Below are 18,353 nucleotides of genomic sequence, written 5' to 3'. Positions count from 1 at the left end.
CTCGCAGGACCTCACACCACTGAGATCAACACAGTACCTCGCAGGACCTCACACCACTGAGGTCAACACAGTACCTCGCAGGACCTCACAGTACTGAGGTCAACACAGTACCTCGCAGGACCTCACACCACTGAGGTCAACACAGTACCTCGCAGGACCTCACACCACTGAGGTCAACACAGCACCTCGCAGGACCTCACACCACTGAGGTCAACACAGTACCTCGCAGGACCTCACACCACTGAGGTCAACACAGTAACTCGCAGGACCTCACACCAATCAGGTCAACACAGTACCTCGCAGGACCTCACACCACTGAGGTCAACACAGTACCTCGCAGGGCCTCACACCACTGAGGTCAACACAGTAACTCGCAGGACCTCACACCAATCAGGTCAACACAGTACCTCGCAGGACCTCACACCACTGAGGTCAACACAGTACCTCGCAGGACCTCACACCACTGAGGTCAACACAGCACCTCGCAGGACCTCACACCACTGAGGTCAACACAGTACCTCGCAGGACCTCACACCACTGAGGTCAACACAGTAACTCGCAGGACCTCACACCAATCAGGTCAACACAGTACCTCGCAGGACCTCACACCACTGAGGTCAACACAGTATCTGGCAGGGCCTCACACCACTGAGGTCAACACAGAACTTCAAAGGACCTCACACCCCTGTAGTCAACACAGTACCTCGCAGGACCTCACATCACTGAGGTCAACACAGAACTTCAAAGGACCTCACACCCCTGTAGTTAACACAGTACCTCGCAGGACCACACACCACTGAGGTCAACACAGCACCTCGCAGGACCTCACACCACTGAGGTCAACACAGTACCTCGCAGGACCTCACACCACTGAGGTCAACACAGTACCTCGCAGGACTTCACACCACTGAGGTCAACACAGTACCTCGCAGGACCTCACACCACTGAGGTCAACACAGTACCTCGCAGGACCTCACACCACTGAGGTCAACACAGTACCTCGCAGGACCTCACACCACTGAGGTCAACACAGTTCCTCGCAGGACCTCACACCACTGGGGTCAACACAGTACCTCGCAGAACCTCACACCACTGAGGTCAACACAGTACCTCGCAGGACCTCACACCACAGAGGTCAACACAGTACCTCGCAGGACCTCACACCACTGAGGTCAACACAGTACCTCGCAGGACCTCACACCACTGAGGTCAACACAGTACCTCGCAGGACCTCACACCACTGAGGTCAACACAGTACCTCGCAGGACCTCACACCACTGAGGTCAACCCAGTACCTCGCAGGACCTCACACCCCTGTAGTCAACACAGTACCTCGCAGGACCTCACATCACTGAGGTCAACACAGAACTTCAAAGGACCTCACACCCCTGTAGTCAACACAGTACCTCGCAGGACCACACACCACTGAGGTCAACACAGCACCTCGCAGGACCTCACACCACTGAGGTCAACACAGTACCTCGCAGGACCTCACACCACTGAGGTCAACACAGTACCTCGCAGGACTTCACACCACTGAGGTCAACACAGTACCTCGCAGGACCTCACACCACTGAGGTCAACACAGTACCTCGCAGGACCTCACACCACTGAGGTCAACACAGTACCTCGCAGGACCTCACACCACTGAGGTCAACACAGTACCTCGCAGGACCTCACACCACTGAGGTCAACACAGTACCTCGCAGGACCTCACACCACTGAGGTCAACACAGTACCTCGCAGGACCTCACACCACTGAGGTCAACACAGTACCTCGCAGGACCTCACACCACTGAGGTCAACACAGTACCTCGTAGAACCTCACACCACTGAGGTCAACACAGTACCTCGCAGGACCTCACACCACTGAGGTCAACACAGTACTTCGCAGGACCTCACACCACTGAGGTCAACACAGTACCTCGCAGGGCCTCACACCTCTGAGGTCAACACAGTACCTCGCAGGACCTCACACCACTGAGGTCAACACAACACCTCGCAGGACCTCACACCACTGAGGTCAACACAGTACCTCGCAGGACCTCACACCACTGAGGTCAACACAGTACCTCGCAGGACCTCACACCACTGAGGTCAACACAGTACCTGGCAGGACCTCACACCACTGAGGTCAACACAGTACCTCGCAGAACCTCACACCACTGAGGTCAATACAGTACCTCGCAGGACCTCACACCACTGAGGTCAACACAGTACCTCGCAGGACATCACACCACTGAGGTGAACACAGTACCTCGCAGGGCCTCACACCACTGAGGTCAACACAGTACCTCGCAGGACCTCACACCACTGAGGTCAACACAGTACCTCGCAGGACCTCACACCACTGAGGTCAACACAGTACCTCGCAGGACCTCACACCACTGAGATCAACGCAGTACCTCGCAGGGCCTCACACCACTGAGGTCAACACAGTACCTTGCAGGACCTCACACCACTGACGTCAACACAGTACCTCGCAGGACCTCACACCACTGAGGTCAACACAGTACCTTGCAGGACCTCACACCACTGACGTCAACACAGTACCTCGCAGCACCTCACACCACTGAGGTCAACACAGTACCTCGCAGGACCTGACACCACTGAGGTCAACACAGTACCTCGCAGGACCTCACACCACTGAGGTCAACACAGCACCTCGCAGGACCTCACACCACTGAGGCCAACACAGTAACTCGCAGGACCTCACACCACTGAGATCAACACAGTACCTCGCAGGACCTCACACCACTGAGGTCAAGACAGTACCTCGCAGGACCTCACAGTACTGAGGTCAACACAGTACCTCGCAGGACCTCACACCACTGAGGTCAACACAGTACCTCGCAGGACCTCACACCACTGAGGTCAACACAGCACCTCGCAGGACCTCACACCACTGAGGTCAACACAGTACCTCGCAGGACCTCACACCACTGAGGTCAACACAGTAACTCGCAGGACCTCACACCAATGAGGTCAACACAGTACCTCGCAGGACCTCACACCACTGAGGTCAACACAGTTCCTCGCAGGGCCTCACACCACTGAGGTCAACACAGAACTTCAAAGGACCTCACACCCTTGTAGTCAACACAGTACCTCGCAGGACCACACACCACTGAGGTCAACACAGCACCTCGCAGGACCTCACACCACTGAGATCAACGCAGTACCTCGCAGGGCCTCACACCACTGAGGTCAACACAGTACCTTGCAGGACCTCACACAACTGACGTCAACACAGTACCTCGCAGGACCTCACACCACTGAGGTCAACACAGTACCTTGCAGGACCTCACACCACTGACGTCAACACAGTACCTCGCAGCACCTCACACCACTGAGGTCAACACAGTACCTCGCAGGACCTGACACCACTGAGGTCAACCCAGTACCTCGCAGGACCTGACACCACTGAGGTCAACACAGCACCTCGCAGGACCTCACACCACTGAGGCCAACACAGTAACTCGGAGGACCTCACACCACTGAGATCAACACAGTACCTCGCAGGACCTCACACCACTGAGGTCAACACAGTACCTCGCAGGACCTCACAGTACTGAGGTCAACACAGTACCTCGCAGGACCTCAAACCAACACACCTCGAGGACCTCTGAGGTCAACACAGTACCTCGCAGGACCTCACACCACTGAGGTCAACACAGCACCTCGCAGGACCTCACACCACTGAAGTCAACACAGTACCTCGCAGGACCTCACACCACTGAGGTCAACACAGTAACTCGCAGGACCTCACACCAATGAGGTCAACACAGTACCTCGCAGGACCTCACACCACTGAGGTCAACACAGTTCCTCGCAGGGCCTCACACCACTGAGGTCAACACAGAACTTCAAAGGACCTCACACCCTTGTAGTCAACACAGTACCTCGCAGGACCACACACCACTGAGGTCAACACAGCACCTCGCAGGACCTCACACCACTGAGGTCAACACAGTACCTCGCAGGACCTCACACCACTGAGGTCAACACAGTACCTCGCAGGACTTCACACCACTGAGGTCAACACAGTACCTCGCAGGACCTCACACCACTGAGGTCAACACAGTACCTCGCAGGACCTCACACCACTTAGGTCAACACAGTACCTCGCAGGACTTCACACCACTGAGGTCAACACAGTACCTCGCAGGACCTCATACCACTGAGGTCAACACAGTACCTCGCAGGACCTCACACCACTGAGGTCAACACAGTACCTCGCAGGACCTCACACCACTGAGGTCAACATAGCAGCTAACAGGACCTCACACCCATGAGGTCAACACAGTACCTCATGGACCTCACACTCCAGAGGTCAACACAGCAACTCACAGAACGTCACACCTCTGAGGGCAACACAGCACCTCTCAGGACCTCACACCACTGAGGTAAACACAGCATCTCACACCACTCAGGTCAACACAGCAGCTCGCAGGACCTCACCCTTTAGGTCAACACAGCACCTCGCAGGACCTCACACAAATGAGGTCAACACAGCACCTCGCAGGACCTCACACAAATGAGGTCAACACCGCACCTCTCACCACTGAGGTTAACACAGTACCTCGCAGGACCTCACACCACTGAGGTCAACACAGTACCTCGCAAGGCCTCACACCACTGAGGTTAACACAGTACGTCGCAGGACCTCACACCACTGAGGTTAACACAGTACCTCGCAGGGCCTCACACCACTGAGGTTTACACCGTACCTCGCAGGGCCTCACACCACTGAGGTCAACACAGTACCTCGCAGGACCTCACACCACTGAGGTCAAGACAGTACCTCGCAGGACCTCACACCACTGAGGTCAACACAGTACCTCGCAGGACCTCACACCACTGAGGTCAACACAGTACCTCGCAGGACCTCACACCACTGAGATCAACACAGTACCTCGCAGGACCTCACACCACTGAGGTCAACACAGTACCTCGCAGGACCTCACACCACTGAGGTCAACACAGTACCTCCCAGGACCTCACACCACTGAGGTCAACACAGTACCTCGCAGGACCTCACACCACTGAGGTCAACACAGTACCTCGCAGGACCTCACACCACTGAGGTCAACACAGTACATCGCAGGACCTCACACCACTGAGGTCAACACAGTACCTCGCAGGACCTCACACCACTGAGGTCAACACAGTACCTCGCAGGACCTCACACCACTGAGGTTAACACAGTACCTCGCAGGACCTCACACCACTGAGGTCAACACATTACCTCGCAGGATCTCACACCACTGAGGTCAACACAGTACCTCGCAGGACCTCACACCACTGAGGTCAACACAGTACCTCGCAGGACCTCACACCACTGAGGTCAACACATTACCTCGCAGGACCTCACACCACTGAGGTCAACACAGCACCTCACAGGACCTCACACCACTGAGGTCAACACAGTACCTCGCATGACCTCACACCACTGAGGTCAACACAGCACCTCTCAGGACCTCACACCACTGAGGTCATCACAACACCTCACGGGACCTCACACCCCTCAGGTCAACAAAGCAGCTCGGAGGACCTCACCTCTGAGGTCAACACAGCACCTCACAGGACCTCACACCTCTGAAGTCAGCACAGCATCTCACAGGACCTCTCAGAATTGAGGTCAACACAACACCTCGCAGGACCTCACACTACTGAGGTCAACACAGCACCTCGCAGAACCTCACGTTACTGAGGTCAACACAGCACCTCGCAGGACCTCACACTCCGAGGATAACACAGCACCTGACAAAACGTCGCTCCCCTGAGGTCAACACAGCATCTCACAGGACGTCTCACAATTGAGGTCAGCAGAGCACCTAGCAGGACCTCTCACCACTGGGATCAACACATCAGCTCGCAGGACCTTACATCACTGAGGTCAACACAGTACCTCGCAGGACCTCACACCACTGAGGTCAACACAGCACCTCGCAGGACCTCACACCACTGAGGTCAACACAGTACCTCGCAGGACCTCACACCACTGAGGTCAACACAGTAACTCGCAGGACCTCACACCAATGAGGTCAACACAGTACCTCGCAGGACCTCACACCACTGAGGTCAACACAGTTCCTCGCAGGGCCTCACACCACTGAGGTCAACACAGAACTTCAAAGGACCTCACACCCTTGTAGTCAACACAGTACCTCGCAGGACCACACACCACTGAGGTCAACACAGCACCTCGCAGGACCTCACACCACTGAGATCAACGCAGTACCTCGCAGGGCCTCACACCACTGAGGTCAACACAGTACCTTGCAGGACCTCACACAACTGACGTCAACACAGTACCTCGCAGGACCTCACACCACTGAGGTCAACACAGTACCTTGCAGGACCTCACACCACTGACGTCAACACAGTACCTCGCAGCACCTCACACCACTGAGGTCAACACAGTACCTCGCAGGACCTGACACCACTGAGGTCAACCCAGTACCTCGCAGGACCTGACACCACTGAGGTCAACACAGCACCTCGCAGGACCTCACACCACTGAGGCCAACACAGTAACTCGGAGGACCTCACACCACTGAGATCAACACAGTACCTCGCAGGACCTCACACCACTGAGGTCAACACAGTACCTCGCAGGACCTCACAGTACTGAGGTCAACACAGTACCTCGCAGGACCTCAAACCACTGAGGTCAACACAGTACCTCGCAGGACCTCACACCACTGAGGTCAACACAGCACCTCGCAGGACCTCACACCACTGAAGTCAACACAGTACCTCGCAGGACCTCACACCACTGAGGTCAACACAGTAACTCGCAGGACCTCACACCAATGAGGTCAACACAGTACCTCGCAGGACCTCACACCACTGAGGTCAACACAGTTCCTCGCAGGGCCTCTTACCACTGAGGTCAACACAGAACTTCAAAGGACCTCACACCCTTGTAGTCAACACAGTACCTCGCAGGACCACACACCACTGAGGTCAACACAGCACCTCGCAGGACCTCACACCACTGAGGTCAACACAGTACCTCGCAGGACCTCACACCACTGAGGTCAACACAGTACCTCGCAGGACTTCACACCACTGAGGTCAACACAGTACCTCGCAGGACCTCACACCACTGAGGTCAACACAGTACCTCGCAGGACCTCACACCACTTAGGTCAACACAGTACCTCGCAGGACTTCACACCACTGAGGTCAACACAGTACCTCGCAGGACCTCATACCACTGAGGTCAACACAGTACCTCGCAGGACCTCACACCACTGAGGTCAACACAGTACCTCGCAGGACCTCACACCACTGAGGTCAACATAGCAGCTAACAGGACCTCACACCCATGAGGTCAACACAGTACCTCATGGACCTCACACTCCAGAGGTCAACACAGCAACTCACAGAACGTCACACCTCTGAGGGCAACACAGCACCTCTCAGGACCTCACACCACTGAGGTAAACACAGCATCTCACACCACTCAGGTCAACACAGCAGCTCGCAGGACCTCACCCTTTAGGTCAACACAGCACCTCGCAGGACCTCACACAAATGAGGTCAACACAGCACCTCGCAGGACCTCACACAAATGAGGTCAACACCGCACCTCTCACCACTGAGGTTAACACAGTACCTGGCAGGACCTCACACCACTGAGGTCAACACAGTACCTCGCAAGGCCTCACACCACTGAGGTTAACACAGTACGTCGCAGGACCTCACACCACTGAGGTTAACACAGTACCTCGCAGGACCTCACACCACTGAGGTTTACACCGTACCTCGCAGGGCCTCACACCACTGAGGTCAACACAGTACCTCGCAGGACCTCACACCACTGAGGTCAAGACAGTACCTCGCAGGACCTCACACCACTGAGGTCAACACAGTACCTCGCAGGACCTCACACCACTGAGGTCAACACAGTACCTCGCAGGACCTCACACCACTGAGATCAACACAGTACCTCGCAGGACCTCACACCACTGAGGTCAACACAGTACCTCGCAGGACCTCACACCACTGAGGTCAACACAGTACCTCCCAGGACCTCACACCACTGAGGTCAACACAGTACCTCGCAGGACCTCACACCACTGAGGTCAACACAGTACCTCGCAGGACCTCACACCACTGAGGTCAACACAGTACATCGCAGGACCTCACACCACTGAGGTCAACACAGTACCTCGCAGGACCTCACACCACTGAGGTCAACACAGTACCTCGCAGGACCTCACACCACTGAGGTTAACACAGTACCTCGCAGGACCTCACACCACTGAGGTCAACACATTACCTCGCAGGATCTCACACCACTGAGGTCAACACAGTACCTCGCAGGACCTCACACCGAGGTCAACACAGTACCTCGCAGGACCTCACACCACTGAGGTCAACACATTACCTCGCAGGACCTCATACCACTGAGGTCAACACAGTACCTCGCAGGACCTCACACCACTGAGGTCAACACATTACCTCGCAGGACCTCACACCACTGAGGTCAACACAGCACCTCACAGGACCTCACACCACTGAGGTCAACACAGTACCTCGCATGACCTCACACCACTGAGGTCAACACAGCACCTCGCAGGACCTCACACCACTGAGGTCATCACAACACCTCACGGGACCTCACACCCCTCAGGTCAACAAAGCAGCTCGGAGGACCTCACCTCTGAGGTCAACACAGCACCTCACAGGACCTCACACCTCTGAAGTCAGCACAGCATCTCACAGGACCTCTCAGAATTGAGGTCAACACAACACCTCGCAGGACCTCACACTACTGAGGTCAACACAGCACCTCGCAGAACCTCACGTTACTGAGGTCAACACAGCACCTCGCAGGACCTCACACTCCGAGGATAACACAGCACCTGACAAAACGTCGCTCCCCTGAGGTCAACACAGCATCTCACAGGACGTCTCACAATTGAGGTCAGCAGAGCACCTAGCAGGACCTCTCACCACTGGGATCAACACATCAGCTCGCAGGACCTTACATCACTGAGGTCAACACAGCACCTTACAGGACTTCACATCACTGACGTCAACACAGCACCTCGCAGGACCTCACACTACTGAGGTCAGCACTGCACCTCGCAGGAACTTACAGAACTGCTGTCAACAGAGCATCTCACAAACCTCACACCCTTGAGGTCAACATAGCACCTCACACCCTTGAGGTCAACATAGCACGTCTCAGGACCTCACACCACTGAGGTAAACACAGCATCTCACACCACTCAGGTCAACACAGCAGCTCGCAGGTCCTCACCCTTGAGGTCAACACAGCACCTCGCAGGATCTCACACAAATGAGGTCAACACAGCACCTCTCACCACTTGGGTCATCACAACACCTCGCAGGATCTCACACCACTGAGGTCAAACGCAGCACCTCGCAAGACCTCATTCCCCTGAGATGAACACAGCATATCACAGGACCTCTCACAACTGAGGTCAACAGAGCACCTCCCAGGACCTCACAGCACTAAGAGCAACACAGTATCTCACACCACTGTGGTCAACACGGTACCTCCCAGGACCTCACACCCCTCAGGTCAACACAGGACCTCACACCACAGAGGTTAACACAGCACCTCACGAGATCTTAAACCACTGATGTCAACAGAGCACCTCTCACCTCCTGAGGTCAACCCAGCAGCTGGCAGGACCTCACCCCTGAGGTCAACACAGAACCTCGCAGGACCTCACACAGCAGACGTCAACACAGCACGTCACACCATTGAGGTCATCACAGCACCTAGCAGGACCACGCACCACTGAGGTAAACACAGCACCTCGCAGGACCTTATACCACTGAGGTCAACACAGCACCACGCAGAGCCTCACTCCCCTGAGGTCAACATAGCAGCTAACATGACCTCACACCCATGAGGTCAACACAGAAACTCACAGAACCTCACACCTCTGAGGTCAACACAGCACCTCGCAGGATCTTACACAACTGAGGTTATCAGAGCTCCTCACTAAACCTCACACCCCAGAGGTCAACATAGCACCTCACAACACTGAGGTCAGCAAAGCACCTCTTAAGACCTCTCACCACTTAGGTCATCACAGCACCTCGCAGGACCTCACACCACTGAGGTCAACACAGCACCTCGCAGGACCGCATTCCCCTGAGGTGAACACAGCATCTCACAGGACCTCTCATAGCTGAGGTCAACACAGCACCTCGCAGGACCTCACACCATTGAGGTCAACACAGTACCTCACACCACTGATGTTAACACAGCACCTCTCACCCCATCAGGTCAACGCAGCAGTTGGCAGGACCTCACCCCTGAGGTCAACACAGCACCTCGCAGGACCTCACACCACTGAGGTCAACACAGCACCTCGCAGGACCTCATACCACTGAGGTCAACACAGCACTTCGAATGACCTCACATCTCTGGAGTCGACAGAGCACCTCGCAGGACCTCACATCACTGAGGTCAACGCAGTAATTCGCAGGACCTCACACCACTGAGGTCGACACAGCAGCTGGCAGGACCTCACACCACTGAGGTTAACACAGCATCTCACAGGACCTCACTCCCCTGAGGTCAACATAGCAGCTAACAGGACCTCACACCCATGAGGTCAACACAGTACCTCATGGACCTCACACTCCTGAGGTCAACACAGCAACTCACAGAACGTCACACCTCTGAGGGCAACACAGCACCTCTCAGGACCTCACACCACTGAGGTAAACACAGCATCTCACACCACTCAGGTCAACACAGCAGCTCGCAGGACCTCACCCTTTAGGTCAACACAGCACCTCGCAGAACCTCACACAAATGAGGTCAACACAGCACCTCGCAGGACCTCACACAAATGAGGTCAACACAGCACCTCTCACCACTTAGGTCATCACAACACCTCGCAGGACCTCACACCACTGAGGTCAACTCAGAACCTCGCAAGACCTCATTCCCCTGAGATGAACACAGCATCTCACTGGACCTCTCAACACTGAGGTTAACACAGCACCTCGCAGGACCTCACACCACTGAGGGTAACACAGTATCTCACACCACTGGGGCTCTGGTGGCTTGGTGGTTAACGCTCTCGCTTCACACGGCGAGGGCCTGGGTTCGATTCCCAGCCAGAGTAGAAACACTGGGCGTGTTTCTTTCCACCTGTTGTCTATGTTCCCCATCAGTAAAATGGGTACCGGGTGTTAGTCGACTGGTGTGGGTCGCATCCTGGGACACTGACCTAATTTGCCCGAGATGCTCAGCATAACAAGTGGCTTTCTATGTAGTAGTATGTCATTGTTGTCAGCTAGGACTGTATACTATGTACATGTACTTGTAGTAAATAAAGATTATTATTATTATTATTACTGAGGTCAACACGGTACCTCCCAGGACCTCACACCCCTCAGGTCAACACAGCACCTCTCACCACTGAGGTTAACACAGCACCTCGCAAGATCTTAAACTACTGATGTCAACACAGCACCTCTCACCCTCTTAGAGGTCAACCCAGCAGCTGGCAGGACCTCACCTCTGAGGTCAACACAGCACCTCGCAGGACCTCATACAGCTGACATCAACACAGCACCTCACACCACTGAGGTCAACACAGCACCTAGCATGACCTCGCACCACTGAGGTAAACACAGCACCTCGCAGGACCTCATACCACTGAGGTCAACACAGCACTTCGCAGGACCTCACATCTCTGGAGTCAACAGAGCACCTCGCAGGACCTCACATCACTGAGGTCAATGCAGCAGTTCGCAGGGTCTCACACCACTGAGATCAACACAGCAGATGGCAGGACCTCACACCACTGACGTCAAAACAGTATCTCACAGGACCTCACTCCCCTGAGGTCAACATAGCAGCTAACAGGACCTCACACTCATGAGGTCAACACAGTACCTCATGGACCTCACACCCCTGAGGTCAACACAGCACCTCGCAGGACCTCACACCACTGAGTTCAACACAGCACCTCGCAGGATCTTACACAACTGAGGTCAACAGAGCACCTCACAAAACCTCACACCCCTGAGGTCAACACAGCACCTCACACCACTGAGATCAACACAGAACCTCTCAAGACCTCGCACCAATGAGGTAATCACAGCACCTCACACCCCTCAGGTCAACACAGCAGCTTGCAGGACCTCACCCTTGAGGTCAACACAACACCTCGCAGGACCTCACACAAATGAGGTCAACACTGCACCTCACAGAACCTCACACCCCTGAGATCACCACAGCACCTCTCACCACTTAGGTCAACACAGCACCTCGCAGGACCTCATTTCCCTGAGGTGAACGCAGCATCTCACATTACCTCTCACAACTGAGGTCAACACAGCACCTCGAAGGACCTCACACCACTGAGGTCAACACACTACCTCACACCACTGAGGTCAACACGGTACCTCCTAGGGCCTCACACCCCTGAGGTCAACACAGCACCTCACACCACTGAGGTTAACACAGCATCTCGGAAGATCTTAAGCCACTGATGTCAACACAGCACCTCTCACCCCCTCAGGTCAACACAGCAGCTGGCAGGACCTCACCCCTGAGGTCAACACAGCACCTCCCAGGGCCTCACACCCCTGAGGTCAACACAGCACCTCACACCACTGAGGTTAACACAGCATCTCCGAAGATCTTAAGCCACTGATGTCAACACAGCACCTCTCACCCCCTCAGGTCAACGCAGCAATTGGCAGGACCTCACCCCTGAGATCAACACAGCACCTCGCAGGACCTCACACCACTGAGGTCAACACAGCACCTCGCAGGACCTCATACCACTGAGGTCAACACAGCACTTCGCAGGACCTCACATCTCTGGAGTCAACAGAGCACCTCGCAGGACCTCATATCACTGAGGTCAACGCAGCACTTCACAAGACCTCACACCACTGAGGTCAACACAGCACCTCGCAGGACCTCACACCTCTGAGGTCGACACAGCAACTGGCAGGACCTCACACCACTGAGGTCAACACAGCACCTCGCAGGACCTCACACCTCTGAGGTCAACACAGCACCTAGCAGTACCTCACACCACTGAGGTCAACACAGCAATTCGCAGGATCTTACAAAACTGAAGTCAACAGAGCACCTCACAAAACCTCACACCCCTGAGGTCAACATAGCACCTCACACCACCGAGGTCAACACAGCACTTCTCAAGACCTCGCACCACTGCGGTAATCACAGCACCTCACACCCCTCAGGTCAACACAGCAGCTTGCAGGACCTCACCCTTGAGGTCAACACAACACCTCGCAGGACCTCACACAAATGAGGTCATCACAGCACCTCGAAGGACCTCACACCACTGAGGTCAACACAGCACCTCGCAGGACCTTATTCCCCTGAGGTGAACACAGCATCTCACAGGACCTCTCGCAACTGAGGTCAACATAGCGCCTCGCAGGCCCTCACACCGCTGAGGTCAACAAGGTACTTCACACCACTGAGGTCAACACGGTACCTCCCAGGGCCTCACACCCCTGAGGTCAACACAGCACCTCACACGACTGAGGTTAACACAGCATCTCGGAAGATCTTAAACCACTGATGTCAACACAGCACCTCTCACCCCCTCAGGTCATCTCAGCAGCTGGCAGGACCTCACCCCTGAGGTCAGCACAGCACCTCGCAGGACCTCACACCACTAAGGTCAACACAGCACCTCGAAGGACCTCACATCTCTGAAGTCAACACAGCACCTCACATCACTGAGGCCAACGCAGCACCTCGCAGGACCTCACACCTCTAAGGTTGACACAGCACCTCGCAGGACCTCACACCACTGAGGTCAACCCAGCACCTCGCAGGACCTCACACCCCTGAGGTCAACACAGCATCTCACAGGAACTCTCACAACTGAGGTCAACACAGCACATCGCAGGACCTCACACAACTAAGGTCAAAACAGCACCTCACAAGACCTCATCCCTGAGGTCAACACAGCACCTCGCAGAACCTCACACCCCTGGGGTCAACATAGCTGCTAACAGGACCTTACACCCCTGGGGTCAACACAGCACCTCACACCACTGAGGTCAACATAGCACCTCACAGGACCTCACATCACTGAGGTCAACACAGCACCTAGCAGGACCTCACACAATTGAGGTCCACACAGGGACTCACAGGACCTCACTCCTCTCAGGACAACACAGTACCTCACGAGACCTCACACCCCTCAGGTCAACACAGCAGCTCGGAGGACCTTACCCCTGAGGTTAACATAGCATTTCACAGGACCTCTCATAACTGAGGTCAACTCTGCACCTCACACTCCTCTGGTCAACACAGCAACTCACAGGACCTCACACCCCTGAGGTCAACACAGCACCTCACAGATCCTCACACCAATGAGGTCAACACAGCACCTCGCAGGACCTCACACCACTGAGGTCAACACAGCTCCTCGCAGGACCTCACACCCCTGAGGTCAACACAGCACCTCGCAGGACCTCACTCCTCTGCTGTCAACACAGCATCTCACACCTCTGCGATCAACACAGCACCTCGCAAGACCTCACACCACTGAGGTCAACACAGCACCTCACAGGACCTCACACCTCTGCGGTCAACACAGCATCTCATAAGAACATACGAACATAGGAAAGAAGGAACACGGCAGCAAGCCTACTGATCTATGCGATGCCGGTCCTTTTCCCTCCCGGATTAGCCCAATGACCCACCTAGTCAGGTCACTTCCACTTAAGGAAGGAAGATGGCATCAAAACTAGTAGCACAAGCTAGTCAGGGCCAACTCACACCCATCCTCACCCACTCATGTATTTATCTAACCTATTTTTAAAATTACCCAACGTTTTGGCCTCTATAACTGTTCTCGGGAGTTTGTTCCACACATCCACAACTCTGTTACCAATCCAGTGCTTCCCTATATCCTTCCTGAATCTGAATTCTTCCAACTTGAAACCATTGCTGCGAGTATTGTGCTGGCTGGAAATTTTCAGCAAGCTATTTACATCCCCTTTATTCCTGTCTTCCATTTATACACCTCAATCATATCCCCCCTATTCTACGCCTTTCTAGAGAGTTCGGATTCAGGGCATTCAGTCTATCCTCATAGGGAAGATTTCTGATATATGGGATCACCTCGCAGGACCTCACACCACTGAGGTGAACACAGCACCTCACAGGGCCTCACACCACTGAGGTGAACACAGCACCTTGTAGGGCCTCACACCACTGAGGCGAACACAGCACCTCGCAGGGCCTCACACCACTGAGGTCAACACAGCACCTCGCAGGGCCTCAAACCACTGAGGTCAACACAGCACCTCACAGGACCTCACACAACAATCTATCTTGAAATACCTATAAAGAATTTAGACTTTCTGTGGCATGCAAAGAGTACGTAACCTTTATTCGGCACATGTACACACTCTCATTGAAAGGCTATCTTCCCCACCCAGCGATCCAGGTACTAAGGGTTGATGATGGGGCCCCGTCGTTCAATCAGTACGCAGGTTCCAGCCAATGAGAAGATGGTTTTTGCAATCGCAGAGGTGTTGTGGGTACCACGCACCTGTCTGCTCTTGTCATTCCCATTCTAGAGCTGGTTGAAGCACATTCTGCTCTCTAGTTATATGCTGCAGGTGGAGCAGTGCCGCGTGCCTCGTTGTGCTCCGGGTTTTCTCGTGTTTCCACGGTCGCTCTTACGTGCTAGAACTTTAATTTGTGCCATCAATCCTATACGATACATCCCTCTAGCGCCTGGAACCAATCTTGGGCGGAAAACATTATATACTGAGTCAAAAAAGGAGAATTAGTGTGCACTGCGTAGCAGAGTTTACTGCCAGAGGGGAATCATAGGCCTGTGTTCCGTGTGCAAAATAATAATAATAGAACTTTTCTTTGTCAGAGGAAAGAAAGTCTCCCTGATAACATTGTGTATACATAGTGTATCGTGAATACTACAGTGGCTCCCTAGTATATAGATGATAAAGGCTAAAGTGTCATTTGAAAACAGGTGAATTTGTAAATGAAGTGATAAGCCTATAGAGGCAGGTGCCAGAAGTCGCCAGAATCTTACCACAGTGGTCAGTTGTTTTAATAGTCTTCCTGGCTTGCTAGTGTACTCGCATACCTGGAGAGAGTTCCGGGGGTCAACGCCCCCGCGGCCCGGTCTGAGACCAGGCCTCCTGGTGGATCAGAGCCTGATCAACCAGGCTGTTGCTGCTGGCTGCACGCAAACCAACATACGAGCCACAGCCCGGCTGATCCGGAACTGACTTTAGGTGCTTGTCCAGTGCCAGCTTGAAGACTGCCAGGGGTCTGTTGGTAATCCCCCTTATGTGTGCTGGGAGGCAGTTGAACAGTCTCGGGCCCCTGACACTTATTGTATGGTCTCTTAACGTGCTAGTGACACCCCTGCTTTTCATTGGGGGGATGGTGCATCGTCTGCCAAGTCTTTTGCTTTCGTAGTGGGTGATTTTCGTGTGCAAGTTCGGTACTAGTCCCTCTAGGATTTTCCAGGTGTATATAATCATGTATCTCTCCCTCCTGCGTTCCAGGGAATACAGGTTTAGGAACCTCAAGCGCTCCCAATAATTGAGGTGTTTTATCTCCGTTATGCGCGCCGTGAAAGTTCTCTGTACATTTTCTAGGTCGGCAATTTCACCTGCCTTGAAAGGTGCTGTTAGTGTGCAGCAATATTCCAGCCTAGATAGAACAAGTGACCTGAAGAGTGTCATCATGGGCTTGGCCTCCCTAGTTTTGAAGGTTCTCATTATCCATCCTGTCATTTTTCTAGCAGATGCGATTGATACAATGTTATGGTCCTTGAAGGTGAGATCCTCCGACATGATCACTCCCAGGTCTTTGACGTTGGTGTTTCGCTCTATTTTGTGGCCAGAATTTGTTTTGTGATACCAGTGAATAGCAGAATACAGTGTTGTAGTAGCAACTAACCAGTAATGGTACTTAGTGGAGTGGAGTGGCTTTCATTAGTTTCTTTTTTCTTGAAATACCAGACGTATACTGTGAATTTCATATAACCTGTAGTTACCAGCGGTCGCAATATACACAACGAGAAGCAAATATTACTACAGAAAAAGCGTCCTTCCTCCAAAATTTCCACCAGTCAACTATAGTGATAATATAGCATTTATTGTGGTGGAGACGGAAAAAAAAACTAGAAAAGCTAGATACAGCGATTGATAAACAAGGGTTGAGGCTCGACCGTTCGTCATTGTAGGAGCTGCCAGAAATCACCGGCTCATCAACACGCAAGTTATACTTTTGTATCAATCAAATCACATATTACTCGGGTAGATAATTTCAAGTAGATCCTTCATGTGTTAGCCCAAATCACCGACTAGTATGTTTTAAATAAGTGACCCACTGATCAGATCAGATCGACTGGTCCGAACCCTCGACTGGTCCGAACCCTTGATGGTCCGAACCCTTGACTGGTTTCAAACGGATTCGTTGGACAATAAAGCAGACTGTAAACGGATGGGGTTGTAGGCGCCCTTATCAAACACAAACTATAAATATAAATCAGGAACGTACACGGTAAGCTGTCCAATTAGTTAGAAATAGAAATACAAATAGCTAGAACTTCATTTAAGGAGGTTATTAATAGAGTATTCAAGAGGTTGCTAGTAGAATTACAGTAAATCAACCACTCAAATCAGTATGAAGCTCTGTATAGTCTGCAGTCAATCAAACAAACGGGCTTCCAAATGGATTGTCATTTTTGTGGAAATTGGTGTCACGCCCCTTGTGCAGATATCCAAGAACTAGCTACAAGCAGTATTAAAACAGGGAAGTGTTTTTGGGTATGCCCAAATGAGGAAAATCTGTGGACTAAAATCACAAGGGTATTAAAAGAGGATAACATCAAAGCTGCTTTCATAGACAACCTGGAAGCTTTCTACAACAGATGGGAACATAAAAAGTCTGGGCTGAATGGTACTGCCCTTGATACTGGCCATGTAGTCAGAAACTGTAAGGCTGGAGGTGATGTCCTGGTAGTCAGTAAATGTGGGGCTGATAGTGCTGTCCTGGGAGACAGTAATGGTGAAGCTGGAGGTGCTGTCCTGGGAGACAGTAATGGTGAAGCTGGAGGTGCTGTCCTGGGAGACAGTAATGGTGAAGCTGGAGATTTTGTCCAGGTAGTCGGGAATTATACGCAGGAAGGAATACATATAAATGACCTCATAGGGGACAGGAGCCGTAGTGGGGAAACAAGTGTAGTCAAAGATAAGATAAAACCAATATTGCAAACTAGAAATACCACAGGAAATAGCAAACAAGAGGACTCCACTAGCTATAGTGAGGATATATTACCAAAAACAACTGGTGG

The sequence above is a fragment of the Cherax quadricarinatus genome, chromosome 75 (genome assembly GCF_038502225.1).
Source record: "Cherax quadricarinatus isolate ZL_2023a chromosome 75, ASM3850222v1, whole genome shotgun sequence".
NCBI lineage: Eukaryota > Metazoa > Arthropoda > Malacostraca > Decapoda > Parastacidae > Cherax > Cherax quadricarinatus.
Note: the sequence above shows the minus strand (reverse complement) of the source record.